The sequence below is a fragment of the Cebus imitator genome, unplaced genomic scaffold, assembly GCF_001604975.1.
Source record: "Cebus imitator isolate Cc_AM_T3 unplaced genomic scaffold, Cebus_imitator-1.0 Scaffold18, whole genome shotgun sequence".
NCBI classification, from domain to species: domain Eukaryota; kingdom Metazoa; phylum Chordata; class Mammalia; order Primates; family Cebidae; genus Cebus; species Cebus imitator.
Window position 1 is genome coordinate 5,357,560 of NW_016107333.1, and position 16,144 is coordinate 5,373,703.

The 16,144-nt window shown below is 48.3% G+C and overlaps 1 protein-coding gene across 7 annotated transcripts in view; it reads right to left on the minus strand.

Moving 5' to 3' along the window:
* Positions 1 to 16,144, minus strand: part of DLGAP4 (DLG associated protein 4) — a 227,761-nt gene that overhangs the window by 121,217 nt on the left and 90,400 nt on the right. The gene's annotated exons all lie outside the window — the stretch shown is intronic.

Genomic DNA, 16,144 nt, shown 5'->3' on the forward strand with positions numbered 1-16,144 from the left:
GGGGTTTCACCATGTTGACCAGGATGGTCTCGATCTCTTGACCTCGTGATCCACCCGCCTCGGCCTCCCAAAGTGCTGGGATTACAGGCTTGAGCCACCGCGCCCGGCCTTTTTTAACAAAATTTTTTAACTTAGAAAAAAATTTAAGATTTAATCCAACCTGTCATACTAAAATGGACAATTTTATATGTGTTCTACCTCAATTTTAAAAAGCATTTCACCTGGAGGATGTATCTGTAAGCTCAAGTACGAGTGTGTACAGAGAACACCCCGTAAGATTTCTGGTAGGTGCTCAATAAAGAGGAGCTGTGGCTGTTATAGGAACTCCCAAAACTCTTGTGAATCAAGACCTTTTCAGAGCTTACTGATCAAGTGCTTCCTACAAACACATAAGCACTTTGTTTGGATGATCTTTTTGAACCCTCAAATCAGCCCTACAAAGGAGGTCTCATTGTTGGTCCCATTTTATAGAGAGAGAACAGAGGCACAGAGAGAAATGATTTATACAAGGTCACACAGATGTCAGAGCTGGAATTTGAACCCAGGCAGTTTCGCTCCAGAGCCCATGCCACCAATGAGCTTCCTGTGCTGCTTCTCAGCTCTCAGGAGACAATGTCCAGTTGGCCACCACCTCACAGAACCCTGAACCTGGGCCATGCTCAGGGGACACAGCCTCTGTGGGGTCACCAAAACCTTCCTCTGACGGGCTGGGAGATGACTCTTAGGGGAGGGCTGTGCAAAGGCTGTCCACACTGCCCTGCCCTCCAGCCCCAAAGCTCTGTGTGAGGCAGGCAGATTCTGGAGGCCACCTGCCTTGGCCTGTTTCATTCCGGTCCCCACTGGGGAACCATCCTAGAAGGTCATGCTGGCAAACAGCAGAACAAAATGGTCAGAATGCAGCGACTGCCAGCACATTTAATTCAATTCTTCCAACATTTACGGGACCTGCTCTGTGACTCAGATGGTCCCAACCCTTAAAGAGCTTGTGGACAAGTGGAGGAGGCAGAAATAACACACAGCACTTGGACAATACATAAAAATAAATCCCAGGGTGTCGAAGCCAGGGTGTGCAGCCCAGTGAAGAGAGAGAATAATACTCACTGGGGCACCAGGAAGGGTCCCCAGAGGAGGTGGCATTTCAGCCAGATCTCTGAGCACAACTAAGATTTCAACAGACAAAAGTACAGAGAAGAGCATTTCATAAAAGGGGATAAGCAGAGACAAAATCATGGCCAAAGGTGAGGAATTCAGGGAGTGCTGGAGATAGCAAACTGTCCATGTGGTGGGCGTGGGCTTTGAGGGGAATAGGGAAGCAGACGCCTGGGCTCAGATCATGGAGGGCCTTGATGCCCCCTGCCCCTCTAGGAATTCTGGTTTAAACTATAGGCCATCACCCATCAAAATAGAGGAGACCCCCAAAGGCCATGGGTGCCAGCAATTCTACTTCTAGGAATTACCAGCAGTCTTGCCTTATGCTCATAGGAAATAATGGGTGTGTGGGGCCTTTCCTGACATATGATTTGTATTAGCAGAGGCCTGAAAACATCCCAAATGGCTCTCCATGAGGAGACCAGGTAAATGATCACCCAGCACACTATGGAATACTATGCAGCTGTCAAAAAGAATAAGGCAGCACTGAGTGTCCTGGCATGGAAAGCTTTCCAAAGGTACTGTGAAGTGAAAACAGAAAGGGGCAGAACAGCATTAGGGCATCTGTCTTGATTTGGGTTCTCTGAGAAGCAGACTCTTAGGAATTTGAATCTAAGGCTGGGCTCACATCTGTAATCCCAGCACTTCGGGAGGCTGAGGTGGGTGGATCACCTGAGGTCAGGAGTTTGAGACCAGCCTGGCCAATATGGTGAAACCCCGTTTCTACTAAAAATACAAAATTAGCCAGGCGTGGTGGCATGTGCCTGTAGTCCCAGCTACTTGGAGGCTGAGACAAAAGAATTGTTTGAACCCAGGAGGCAGAGGTTGCAGTGAGCTGAGATCATGCCTCTGTATTCCAGCCTGGACAATAGAACAAGACTGTGTCTCAAAAAACCAAAACAAAACAAAACAAAAAAAGAATCTGAATCTATTTGGGAGGTGATCTCAGGAAGTACAGTGTGGGAGTGGGGACACAAGGAGAGCCAATGAAGGCTGCACAACCTCACTGTGGGCACCCAGGCTCAACCCAGCTAGGAAATCTGCGGATATCGTTTGGATGTTTGTCCCTTCCAAATATCATGTTGGAATGTCATCCCCAGTGTTGGAGGTGGGGGGTCTGGTGGGAGGTGTTTAGATCATGGGGGCAGATCCCTTATGAATGGCTTAGCACCATTCCCGTGGTGATGAGTGAATTCTCACTCTGGTAGTTCACTAGAGATCTGGTTGTTTAAAAGGGTGTGGTACCTCCCCTATCCCCCTTGTTCCCTCTCTTGCCATGTGACACTGCCTGCTCTCCCTTCACCTTGAGCCGTTTGGAAGCTTCCTGAGGCCCTCATGAGAAGCAGACGCTGGAGCTATGCTTGTATACCTTGCAGAACTGTAAGCCAATTAAACCCTTTCCTTTCTTTCTTTTTTTTTGCGATGGAGTCTTGCTTTGTCATCCAGGCTGGAGTGCAGTGGCAAGATCTTAGCTCACTGCAACCTCTGCCTCCTGGGTTCAAGTGATTCTCCTGCCTTAGCCTCCTGAGTAGTTGGGATTACAGGTGCACACCAACACATCAGGCTAATTTTTGTGTTTTTAGTAGAGATGGGGTTTCACCATGTTGTTGAGGCTGGTCTCAAACTCCTGACCTTGTGATCTGCCTGCCTCGGCCTCCCAAAGTGCTGGGATTACAGATGTGCGCCACCATGCCTGGCCTAAAGCTCTTTCTTGATACATTACTCAGCCTCAGCTATTTCTTTATAGTGATACAAAACTGGACTAACACAACTACACTTCAGGTGGAACACATATCTCAGAGTTATCCCATGGAGGAGCGAGGGAGCTGGGCTATGTATTCTCCACTTCCTTCTGTAATAGCTGAGGGCTGCCCCTGGGGGAATGAACACCCCAGCACTTCCACCCTCCCAATGCAGGCTGAAAGAAAGCCCTCAACTGGAGAAATGCAGATTTTTTCCAGAAGGAAGTGGTTGGCATAAACCAAACTGAGCTTGAGGTGGTAGAGGCAGGGCACTGACAGTGTCTGCTATAGTATGCGGCTACTAATCCTCTAAAAGAGGGAGCAAAAGAATATTATTCATGTTTGCTTATCAGTGGAAGGGTATCCAAGAAACTAGAAACAGGAACAGGGTAGATGGAAGAAAGGGTAGGACTTTTTATCATGTTTCTTTCTTTTTTTTTTTTTTTTTGAGACAAAATCGTGTTCTGTTGCCCAGGCTGGAGTGCAGTGGCATGATCTCGGCTCACTGTAACCTCTGCCTTCTGAGTTCAAGCGATTCTCCTGCCTCAGCTTCCCTAGTAGCTGCGATTACAGCTGCACGCCACCATGACCAGCTAATTTTTGTATTTTTTGTAGTGATGGGGTTTTGCCAGGCTGGTCTCGAACTCCTGACCTCAGGTGATCTGCCCCCCCCCCACCACCTCGGCCTACCAAAGTGCTGGGATTACAAGCATGAGCCACCGCGCCCAGCTTATGTTTCTTTAGAGTTAAAAAAAAAAGTCTTTTTTTAAAAAATATACTTTAAGTTCTGGGATACATTAAAAAAAAAAAAAAAAAAAAGTCTTTTAGGTTGGGTATGGTGGCTCACTCCTATATCCCAGCACTTTGTGAGGCCGAGGCCAGGAGTTGGAGACCAGGAGGAGTTCAAGGCCAGCCTAACATGGCAAAACCCTGCCTCTACTAAAAATACAAAAAAGTTAGCTGGGCATGGCTGCATATGCCTGTAATCCCAGCTATTTGGAAGACCGAGGCATAAGAATCGCCTGAACCCGGGAGGCGGAAATTGCAGTGAGCAGAGATGGCGCCACCACACTCCAGCCTGGGCAACAGAGTGAGATTCTCTCAAAAAAAAAAAAAAAAAAAAGCCTTTTATTTGGCAACAGTTTTAGATTATTCTAGGTTGCAGATAGTACAGAGAGTTCTTGTACAACCCTCACCTGGTTTCCTCCAATGTTAACATTTTACATAACAATGGTACATTTGTCGAAATCAAGAAATTAACATTGGTGCATTACTATTAACTAAACTCCAGACTTTATTTGGATTTCACCATTTCCATTAACATCCTTTTTCTGTTTCAGGATCCAATCGAGCATGCCGCATTGCATTTAGTCATTAGAATTTTAATCATATGAATATATTATCTATTACAAAAATTTATTTTAAAATATAATAAGCTGCAGGCCTCTGGGAGTCCTCAAAGGTTTCCCAGCAGGCATGACCTGACTGGGGGTTACCAGATGGCACCTCAGGGCTAGAAACCTGGGGAAAGATGAGCCCAGGCTGTGCAAAGAGTGCACAGCAGCTCCTTACTCTGAGGGTTCCCCCAGCACAGGTATTGGCTGGTCCCTCTTCTCGCAAAGGCAATGGGAGGATGAAACCTGTGGCAGAGGCCACTGGAGCTGCCAGCTGCAAATGCTTGTGACTGCCTACAGGAACAAGCTCAGCTTGGACATGGGCCAAGCAGGAAGTATCGGGAGACGATGCCCGCAGAAGCGGCCCTCAACCAATGACGGATGGGGAGCTGGTGGATAAACAAACATCCCTCCTGCTTAGTCCTCGGGTGCAGATAACTCTGAGTTGTATATTCTGCTTGGTCCTCCAGGGGTCCCCAGAGGAGCTGAGCCTCGCTGTCCACAGGGATAACTGCCTGGATAATAATCCTTGCCCTACTCCCTGTTCTTCCCTTCCTCACTCCCCTACCATAGTTTCCGGGGATTATCTCCCAAACAAACTCCCCAAAATCCTTGTCTCAGGGTCTCCAAGAAAACTCAAATTAAGATAAAACCCAAGCCCCTTGGTCTGGCCCCTAAGTCCGACCTTACCCAGATCCCCATGTCTCCTTCCTCACCAGCTTCCCACCTGGAAGCCATACACAAAGGGCCCTTTGGAGCTCCCAGAACACGTTCTGATGTCCCCGACTTCCATGACTTTGCTAGGATTCGAGCCCAGGCTGCCTAAGTCCAGAGTCCATGCTCTTAACCACTCTCCACATCTTCCTAACTCCAACCACATCCTCCTTGAATGAAGGGCCCCCTTGGTTGCCCTGCATCCCTGGCATTCAAGGCCTTTGGCAACCTGCCCCTGCCCACTTCTGCAGCAGCATCTCTAGCCCACACCATTTACTCTTCCCAGGACACACTGCCTCCCGGCTGTGTGTTCCCTCTGCCTTGACGGGCCTTCTCCTCCCCCCGAGTCTGCAGCAAGGACCAGCATGTACCACCTCCTCCGGGGGCCGTCCCTGATTTGTTCCTCAACTGTTCCTCAACTGACCACAGCCGGTTGCCATATCCTCTTGTCTGGAATGGTCTCCCTTTCCTTGATTGCCAAGGGAACACCTACTCATCTCCATGGCCAGGCCCAAATTCCCTTTCTTCTGGCTCTCGGTGGGTACATGGTGTTCGAGTCACCCTTCCAGCAACTCTGGAGTCTTCTCTCCCACGCTCTGTGAGCTCCTTGAGGGGAAATACATGTCTGAGTCATGTCTGTATGCCCAGCTCAGAGCCTGGTATACAGCAGGTGCTAAATAAAAGCCTGGTGAATGAATGAATGAACAATGCAGGAAGAAGTCAATGACCATTTAGAATCACATTTGAGAGGGGAACACCACAACAACACGGTTAACCATTTGAGAAGGTCAACTGTGCTCCAGCCCCGATGCAATCATGGGTCACTGCAGCCTTAAACTCTGGCCTCAAGTGATCCCCCCACCTCAGCCTCTTGAGGAGCTGGGACCACAGGAAGTGCCACAACACCCTGCTAATTTTTTCACTTTTGTAGAGACGGGGTTCTTGCTATGTTGTCCTGGCTGGTCTCAAACTCCTGGCCTTAAGTGATCCTGCCCCGTCGGCTTCCCAAAGGATATTATTACTTCTGATTGAGAGATGAGGAAACAGGCTCTCACACCTCTGGTAAGTAGCAGAGCTAGGCTATGAACCTGGGTCTGTTGGACTGCTGAAGGCTTCCCACTGTCCCCCACACCCCTACTCTAGAAAACTGGGGCACAGCCTAGTCTCACTGGGCCTCTAACTTGCTACATAATCTGAGGCTGGACCCTACTAATCTTTGGGCCTCTGTTTCCCTGTCTGCGCAATGTAGGGGTTGGCTAGAAAAAGGGCCTTTAAGGTCTCTTACAGCTCACACAGTCTAGGATTCCAGGGTCTGGCAGCCCACTGCCCTGGGTGAAGGGGACTTGCCCTGTTCCTTCCTCACTCGGCGATGGGAAGGGGGGATGCACACAGTACTTTGTAGTTACAAAGCTGTGTTCTAGTGTTGGGAACCATCCATGGTATCCAAACATACTGCTATGAGCTGCATCCCCACTTTAAAGAGGGGCATCAACAACTGATGGGCTAGCCCCCAGGAGGTCCCCACAGGTGCTCTGCCACCCTTCCCAGCCCTGTGACCAAGACACGCAGAGCATCTGTGCCTTGCAAAGCAGAGATGACTCATCGAGCATGACTTCAAGGGTGAATTTTTCACTGCCATTCAACTCACCAATGTGAGGGGTTGAATGGGTAGAACAGGGGAGCTGAACTCTCTCCTTATGGCCCCAGCTTCCAACAGCCAGTGCCGCAGTTGGAGCCTGCAGCTCCAGCATCCCGGTGGCACCAATACTTTCCTTGGATCACTGCCTCAACACCTTTGAAGAAGCATTACTGCACCGCAGGGGCTGCTCTTACTCTGGGCCCTGCTCTCGGGGACCAGCCTGGCAGGTTCCTTGGTCTCCCCTTCCTGGAGGTCTCCAGCCTGGAGTCCAGGTGGGCCTGGATGTCCTAACATGGATGTGTCACTGTTGGGATGCCCTCCACGCCCTCCTCCACTCCCCATTTAACAGGCACCAGGTCCTTCTAAAGTGGCAGCGCCCAACACCCTAACCCAGTCCTGGCTCCCATCCCCATGTTCTCTGCATGGCTGGAACCTGCTCCAGCCTCTCTGCCCCATCCACCATCATTATTAAAATGGCACACGCCCAGGATGTGTTCAAAGAATAGTAAGTCTCCCTCCCACCTAGGCGCCCCATGTGTACTCCCTGGAATTTCTCATGTGGTCTGCCAGAAATGTCCCAGCCTCCCTCGCATGTGTACATAATACTTAGAATAACTAACACTTACACTGCCTTATGATGTATCAGACTCTGTTCTAAGCACCTTACGTCTGTTAACTCACTTTCACCCCCAACAGCCCCTTGAGACAGTTGGCTGCTAGCAGCATCTCCATTTTGCTGATGAGGAAACTGAGACACTGAGAATAAGTAACTTGCCCAAGGTCATGGAGATGGGATTTGAACCCAGGCCATCTAAGTCCAGAGTCCATACTTTTAACCACTATCCACATCTTCCTGATGCCAGTCTCCTCTTCCTTGACTAAAGGGCCTCCCCTGGCTGCCCTGCATCCCTGGTATTCAACGCCTTTGGCAACCTGCCCCCGCCCACTTCTGCAGCAGCATCTCCAGCCCATGCCATTTACTCTTCCCAGGACACGCTCCCTCCAGGCTGTTTGTGTGTTCCCTCTGCCTTGATTGGCCTTCTTCTCCCCTGGGTCTGCAGCAAGGCCCAGCACACACACCACCTCCTCCAGAGGCCCTCCTGGCCCTCCCTGACCTACTCCTCAACTACCCACTCAACCATAGCCACCTCCCTCCAGGAGGCCCTGAACCATGCAAGGCTGCTAGATCATCTGTACTTTGAGCTGGAATGAGGGTCCCTATGGGAGTGGTGGGCTCTGCACAAGCTGCAATGGCAGCTTACTCATTTTTGTCTCTGCTTCATTCATTCATTCATCCATCCAACAGATATTTGTAAACATCTCCTATGGGATAGGCCAGTGCTCGCTATGAGATCTGTCTTGTGGGGAGGACTGACGTCACACACAGGAATACCATCTATGCATGCCCGTCCTCTCTGCTCCCCCCATTCCACTCCACCCCCTCATACACGGTCTCTCATAGAGGAGCTTTCAGAAGAAGCTTGCTGGAAGGGGAGATGGATGAAATAGGATCTGATCTACGTGGGATTTTTCAGGAGTGGAGGGATGTGCCAGTCTCAGCCTATCTGCTTAAAACGCCTCCTTTACAATGAGGTGGTCTGGTGCCTGGGGGTGGTACCTTCCAGAGGAAGAGCCTGCAGCCTGCATTGGTGCCTCTTGGGGATTTTGGGGGTGACCACAAAGGCCTCCACATCCCCCTCTGGCGTGCCCTGCCCCTAAGTTCCACCGCCTAGCCTGACACTGACCCTGAGTTCACCCTACCACAGACCTACAAGAACTCTTAGGAATCACCAAATACAACCTCCATTGTACAGATGGGGAAACTGAGGTTTAGAGGGGGCACCTGACACTGAAAGGTACAGTTAAGATTTCCTAGTCCAGCTGGGCACAGTGGCTCACACTTGTAATCCCAGCACTTTGGGAGGCTGAGGTGGGTGGATCACAAGAGGCCAGCCTGGCCAATATGGTGAAACCCCGTCTCTATTAAAAATGCAAAAATTAGCTAGGCATGGTGGCAGGTGACCATAGTCCCAGCTACTCGGGAGGCTGAGGAAGGAGATTCGCTTGAACCTGTAAAGCAGAGGTTGCAGTGAGCCGAGATCACGCTACTGTACTCCAGCCTGGGTGACAGAGCAAGACTCTGTCTCAAAAAACAAACAAGTAAACAAAAACATACAATATTTCGTAGTCCAATTTGTGATAACCAGCCTCCAAGGTGTCCCCTGGTGAGTCTTGTCTCCTGGTATTCGCAGCCTGGAATAGTCAGTCCCCTCCCATACTGACTAGGGTTGACCAGTATAACTAACAGGATATTGTGGAAATGACAGTATGTGACTTTCAGAGCTAGATTATAAAAGATACTGCAGTTTCCAACTTGCTGTTTTAGATCTCTTGCTCTGGGGGAAGACATCTACTGTGTTACGAAGGCACTCAAGCAGCCCTATGGAGTGACCCACATGGCCTCCTGCCATCAGCCCTATAAGTGAGCATGGAAGCAAATCTTCCAGCCCCTGTCAAGCCTTCAGATGGCTGCAGCCTTGGCTGACATCCTGACTGCAGTCTAATAAGAGATCCCTGAGCCAGAACCACCGAGCCAAGCTGCTCCTAAATTCTCGACCCACAGAAACTGTGTGATAACATGTGTTTAGTGTTTTTTTAGGCTGCTAAAGTTGTTTTGCAGCAATAGATAAGCAATACAAATATCCTCTGGAAACACGTTGAGTTTGCTTGTATACTTCCAAAGATGGGGAAATCAGTACCTCAGAAAGCAGTCTGTTCTACCACTGGGCAGCTCAGACTATCTGTCTCCTTGAGGTTTCTTCTTTGGCCCCAGCTTTGCCCTGTGGGATTATAGATAACACAAGTTCCCTTTGCCCTTGGCTGGCCATGCAGGGATTGCATCCTGCTATGGTTTGAATGTTTGTCCTCTCTAAAATTCATGTTGAAATTTAATTGCCATTGTGACAGTCTTGGGAGGTGGGATTTTTAAGATGTGTTCAAGTCATGAAGGCTCTGCCTCGTGAATGATATTGCAGGGGTGGGTTCACCTCCTCTTTCCATTTTCTCTCTCTCTCTCTCTCTTTGACCTTCGGTCATGTGATGCCTTCCACTGTGTTATGACATAGCAAGAAGGCCCTTGCCAGATGCCAGCACCTCAACCTTGGACTTCCCAGCCTCCAGAACTGTGAGCTAATTCATTTCTGTTCATTGTACATTACCCAGCCTGTGGTATTCTGTTACAGCAGCACAAAATGGACTAAGACATATCCCTTCTGGCTGTCTCCTCTTCTGCCAGCTACACAGCCCTGGGCAAACCCACCGCTTTTTCTATCCCCTTTTCTCAGAGAACAAGGCTCCAGGTTTCTACCCACTCTGTGCTCTCTTTAAGCCATGTTCTAGATTATCACAGACCTTAGTGGCAAAGAGGAAGTAATACCAGTTACAGGATCCAGCAGACCCAGGCTAAAATCCCAACTCCTCCACTATCTGTGTGAACTTTGAGTATGTTGCTTCCCCTCTCTGAGCCACTGTTAAGATAAAGGTAGTAACAAAGCGTGACTAGGAGGATAAATAAATTACTGTATTTATTAAAAAAAATTTTTTTTAGGGCCAGGGTCTTGCTCTGTCTTTAACCCAGGCTGGAGTTTGTGATCATAGCTCACTGAAGCTTGAAATTCCTGGGCTCCAGCAATCCTCCTGTCTCAGCCTCCTAAGTAGCTGGGACTACTGGTATGCACTACCATGCCCAGCTAATTTTTAAATATTTTGTAGAGACAGGGTCTCACTGTGTTGCCCAGGCTGGTCTTGAACTCCTGGGTTCAAGCAATCCTCCCATCTTATCCTCCCAAAGTGCTGGGATTACAGGCATGAGTCACTGCACCCAGCCTGAATTACCGTAATGATGATAATAGCAATAGTAATAGCAACTATTTCTTTTCTTCTTTTTCTTTTTTTTTGAGACAGAGCCTCGCTCTGTTGCCCAGGCTGGAGTGCAGTGGTGCAATCTCAGCTCACTGCAAACTTCGCCTCCCAGGTTCAAGCGATTTTCCTGCCTCAGCCTCCTGAATAGCTGGGATTACAGGGTGCACACCACCATACCCAGCTAATTTTTGAATTTTTAGTAAAGACAGGGTTTTACCATGTTGGTCAGGATGGTCTTGAACTTCTGACCTCGTGATCCACCCACCTCGGCCTCCCAAAGTGCTGGGATTACAGGCATGAGCCACTGCACTCAGCCAACAGAACTGTTTCATTCATTAGGCACATATGATCCATCAGACACTTGACACTCATTAGCCCATTTAACAGACCTGAAGTATAGGCAAGATTATGCCTTTTCTTTTATAGAGGAGGAAACTGAATCCAGAGAAGCAAAGTGACTTGCCCAGTTGGTAAGTGGTAGAGATGAGATTTGAACCCCAAACGACTCTGACCAGGTCGAGGGATATCCTGAGTATGGGCAGTTCCTTTTTGTCAGCCTATTCTCCTCAGCAGAGGCCTGGCAAGGAACCTGGGCCCAGGTTTGCATCTGCACTGACTTGGTGGCCCTCCCACTGGCATGACATGTGTCTTCCTGGACCTGCTCATCTGCACTTGTGAATGGTTTCACAATTTATCTACGGAACAGAGATGTAGCATGAACCGACCTCCCAGACCCTGGCCCTGCCTCTCTCCAATCACACTGGTTTTCCTAATCCTTCAGCTCACCAAGCACTTTCCTGCCTCAGGGCCTTCATACTGGCTGTACCTCTTTCTAGGATACTTTTCCCAATTCAGATCTTGGCACAGATGTCACCTCCTCAGGGAGGCCTTCCCTGATCCTTCAGTCTACAATGGGTGCTCCCTGTTTTTCTCTATCACACAGCCTAACTGTGTGTTTTGTAAAACTCATCTCTGTCAAAAGAGTTCTTCATTTACATGCTTATTTCTGCCGCCCTCTTCCCAGATTGTGAGCTCTGCCAGAGCGGAGAGACTGACCTGTCTTATTCAAGGCTGTGTCCCCAACACTAACCATGATGCTGGCACCCAGCAGCTGCTCAGGGACTCTCTGTCAGATGAATGAACATGAACTTCCTTGCTCAGCACTAGGACACTGTGGGAGAAGCAGGATGGGTGATGTTGCAAACCCATTCTGCAGGTGAGACCACACAGCCTGGGAGGGAAAAGAGACCTGCCTGGGGTGACACCAGGGCTAAGCAGTAGCATGTGACAAAGACTGGGGGCTCACCTCTCAGCTTAGAGCCCCCTCCTCAGCCAGGACTGTCTGGACCCGCCAGGGAGGCAGCTGGATGCTAATTGATATTCTGCCCGGGACTGCTTGGAATGGAATAAAATATTTATCTGTGGCTAGAGGTTTGCAGAGGACATTTAAGATGGATCGCGTTTTCATGTGCCTATGAAATCTAATTGGATTCATTGTAGGATATTTGGTTTCTCGGAACAGACACATCATTTTCTTAGGGAGCGGCAGCCTCTGCAGCCCAGGATTGGGTGGGTGCTGTTTTGGCCTCAGGCTGCCCAATTGGCTGGGGCCAGGTTGGGTTTCTGGTTGCTGGGGGGTTGCTGAGGGTGGCAGGAGGAGTCTGACTGGCCTCTCTGTGGGATGGCCTGATTTCCTATGAGGTTCCCAGCCACAGAAAGCCAGTTCTTCCGGCAAAGGGAGGAATTCCTCAAGAAACCATATTCTCCCTCACCCTGGGTCCCCCAGTGCCCAATGACAGCTGCCTGGTGGCTTTCAAAACATCTCGAAACTCCATACCTGTTTTTCATCGCCATTGCCACAGTCACCCACCCCTCTCACTCCCATTCTCCTGCACCAGGCATGTCACTGGTCTCCTGCCCCCAGACCTCCCCCACTCCAGAATGCGGCAGATCTTCCTGAAGTGTACGTTTCAAGTTCTGCCTCCCACTTTCCATACGAACAAAGGCAAGCCTTTTCCTCGCCCCCAGCCTCAGTTTCCCCATCAGAAAGGAATGAGTTGGGCTGTAACGTTCCTACCGCCACCCAACCCCCTCAGACCCCAAATGCCATTTTTATAGGAAATATTTTGTAATGTCCCTTTTTATTGTCCTGAAATAAAATTCATAGATCATATTACCTACTTACACACATAATTTAAAAACATACAATGCCCTAACTGCAATATAAAGGAGATGTGAAAGGAAAGTAATTTGTAATACGACTCATGTTATAAAGCACAAATGCTGGGACACAACTTGTCAAGAAGGCATAATGAAGGAATCAGATGCCAGCACCTACATGCAGAATCCGTGACAGTTACAAATGCAGACAGAGAAAGATGTGCTGTTGAATCAGCTGCTCAAATATCACTGGTACCACAAGCTAGAGGGGGTGATCCTTCTAAAATGGTGACCAGCTCTTGGTAAAATTCTGAACCAATAGAAGAAGCACATCCTTTCTTTGGCACTCATGACAGTTACATTCCTGGTATATTAAAACTGGGTTAAAAAAATACTTATGCTTGTGTATAAAATATAGTGAGTGTCCAGGCTCAGGGAGTTACATACAGGTTTTTTTGTTTGTTTGTTTCGTTTTGGTTATTTTTGCCTACAGGAATGGCTGGCAGGACATTTGAAAGTCACATGGAACAGAGCTGGGATAATTCTTCATTGTGAAAGTTTGGCCTGAATGTTACCAGTTTCCTGCCCTCTAGACACTAGTAGTCCCTGCCCAGTTACTGTGGTAACAAAAATAGTCCCTGGGAGGTGCTGCTGTGCCCTTGAGAGCCTCAGTTTGACTGGCAGATCCAGAGCTCACCACCAGCTGTATTTCCTGTACCTGTGGCAGACATAACTAGCGGAAACCTCACTTTCTCACCCAAGGGATAAGGCCTAGAATCTTCATTTCTGCACTCTATGCAACCCACTGGAATTAGCTCAGGAGCTGAAACTTGGCTCAGAGTTGAAACTCATTCAACTCTTACAAATATTTATATAATTTGACAGAGCTAACTGAAGGGTTTGTGAGGTTCTTTAGCTTCACTTTCAAAGGCTCCAGGCTTCCCTGCCCCTCCCCAGCTCAAGGACTACCCATAGCTCCCCAGTGCTGGCAGCAGGCAGCTCTGCTCCATTGGCTGGCATTCCCAGCTTTCTCTGGGTTGGCCCAACAATGACAGACACAGGCAGAGCACTTCAGAGACCGCAAAGCAGGCATGATCTTATGTAGTGCTTACACAGAATGTGAGACAGGCAGAGCAAGAGTATCCATCTCATTTTATAGATAAGAAAACCAAGGCTCTTTGGTGGAAGTGACTTGCCCAAGGTCACAGAGCCAGGAAGTAGTCAACACTGGAACCCAATTCTCTTGAATGTAAAGCCCTCACCTTGTCTAGCCTGTGCTTTTTATGTTTGTTTGTTTTTTTCTTGGTTGTTGGTGTTTGTTTTTGTTTTTTGAGACAGAGTCTCACTCTGTTGCCCAGGCTGGAGTGCAACCTCCGCCTCCTGGGTTCAAGCAATTCTCGTGCCTCAGCCTCCCAAGTAGTTGGGATTATAGATGTGCACCACCATGTCCAGCTAATTTTTGTATTTCTGGTAGACATGGGGTTTTGCCTTGTTGCCCAGACTGGTCTTGAACTCCTGACCTGAAGTGATCCACCCACCTTGGCCTCCCAAAGTGCTGGGATTACAGGCGTGAGACACCGCACCCAGCCAGCCTGTGCATTTTAGCCTTGCTCTCTCTCAGGTAATCCAAGCTCCAGTCACAGCCAGCCACATGTTATTTCACAGCAACTCCCATCATACCCAGGAACCACAGCATAGTGGCTGAGAATGCGGGAACTAGAGTCAGACTGTATCTGGCTGACTTCAAATCCTGACTCCACCACTTGGAGCTGTGTGACCTGGGGCAAGCTACTTAACCTCTCTGGTTTCCATTTCCTCATCTATAAATGGAGATAATGGTATCTATCTCACAGGGCTGTTAAAGGGGGTTAAATGAGGCAATCACATAGAACATTTAGCACAGTGTCTAGCAAGCAGTAAGAGTTTAATGGATCCTAGCTGGTATCATTGCTCCCATAGCTCCTGCCACCTGATGTGCTCTTCTCTATGTGCTGTGTTAGTAATATCTCCTCTAATAACATCACTCCTTTGGCCATGCCACCTCCACCAGACTGATCTTACCTCACCCTGATCCCTGGCAAATTTTATCAGTGTTTCCATTTTTGCCAAAAGTTACTCCGTAACTCCATGCCTTTGCCCATGCTGCTCTCTCTGGGTGGAATGCTTTTCCCATCTTGCCTCCTAGCCTAACACTTACATCTTTAAGTAGTATCTCCTCCAGGAGGCCTTCCCTGAGACACACAGACTGGATCAGGAATCTCCTTTTGGCTCCCACAGCCCTTGGTTCTCTCTAAAACACCAGAATTGCCACTGAACATCAAGAACATAGAAAATTTTGAACCCAACAGTTAGCAAATAATGCATTTTTTCAAACACATATGTAACATTTACAAAAATTGGCCAAGTTGTGTTTTTTCTTTTTTTTTTTTATTTGAGACAGTGTTTCACTCTTGTCATCCAGGCTGGCTTGCAATGGCACAATCTCAGGTATCTGCAACCTCTGCCTACTGGGTACAAGTGATTCTCCTGCCTCAGCCTCCTGAGTAGCTAAGATTACAGGCGCCCGCCACCACATCCGGCTAATTTTTGTATTTTGGTAGAGATGGGGTTTCACCATGTTGGCCAGGCTAGTCCTGAACTCCTGACCTCAGGTGATCCACCTGCCTCATCCTCATAAAGTGCTGGGATTACAGGCGTGAGCCACTGTGCCTGGCCTAATTGGTCAAGTTTTCAGCTACAAAGCAAATCTCAACAAATACCAAAGAAACAACGCAGTAACAAAAGATAACTGAAAATTATGTTTGAAATTTTAAAAACACCTATTTCTAAATAACTCATGGGCTGAGGAAGAAACCAAAAGGGAAATGAGAAAAGACTTAGAAATGAATGATAGGCCACGCATGGTGGCTCACGCCTGTCCTCCCAGCACTTTAAGAGACCAAGGCAGGTGGATCACGAGGTCAAGAGATCGAGACCATCCTGGCCAACATGGTGAAACCCTGTCTCTACTAAAAAAAATACAAAAATTAGGTGGGCATGGTGGTGCATGCTTGTAGTTCCAGCTACTCAGGAGGCTGAGGCAGAATTGCTTGAACCCGGGAGGCGGAGGTTGCAGTGAGCCGAGATTGCGTCACTGCACTCCAGCTTGGCGCCTGGCAACAGAGCAAGATTCTGTCTCAAAAAAAAAAAAAAGAAATGAATGATAATGAAATTACAATATATCAAAATCTGTGGGATGCAGCTAAAGCCGTATCTAGAGACAGGTATAGTTTTCAGTGCTTATATTAGAAAAGGAAAAGAAAAAACGAACTGAAAAGTAACATGATAAACATCAACTCCAAAAGTTAGAAAAGAAATACCAGAATAAATCCAAAGAAGGCAGAAGGGTGGAATGCTTGCCAATTTCCACATATTCCTCCCGTATG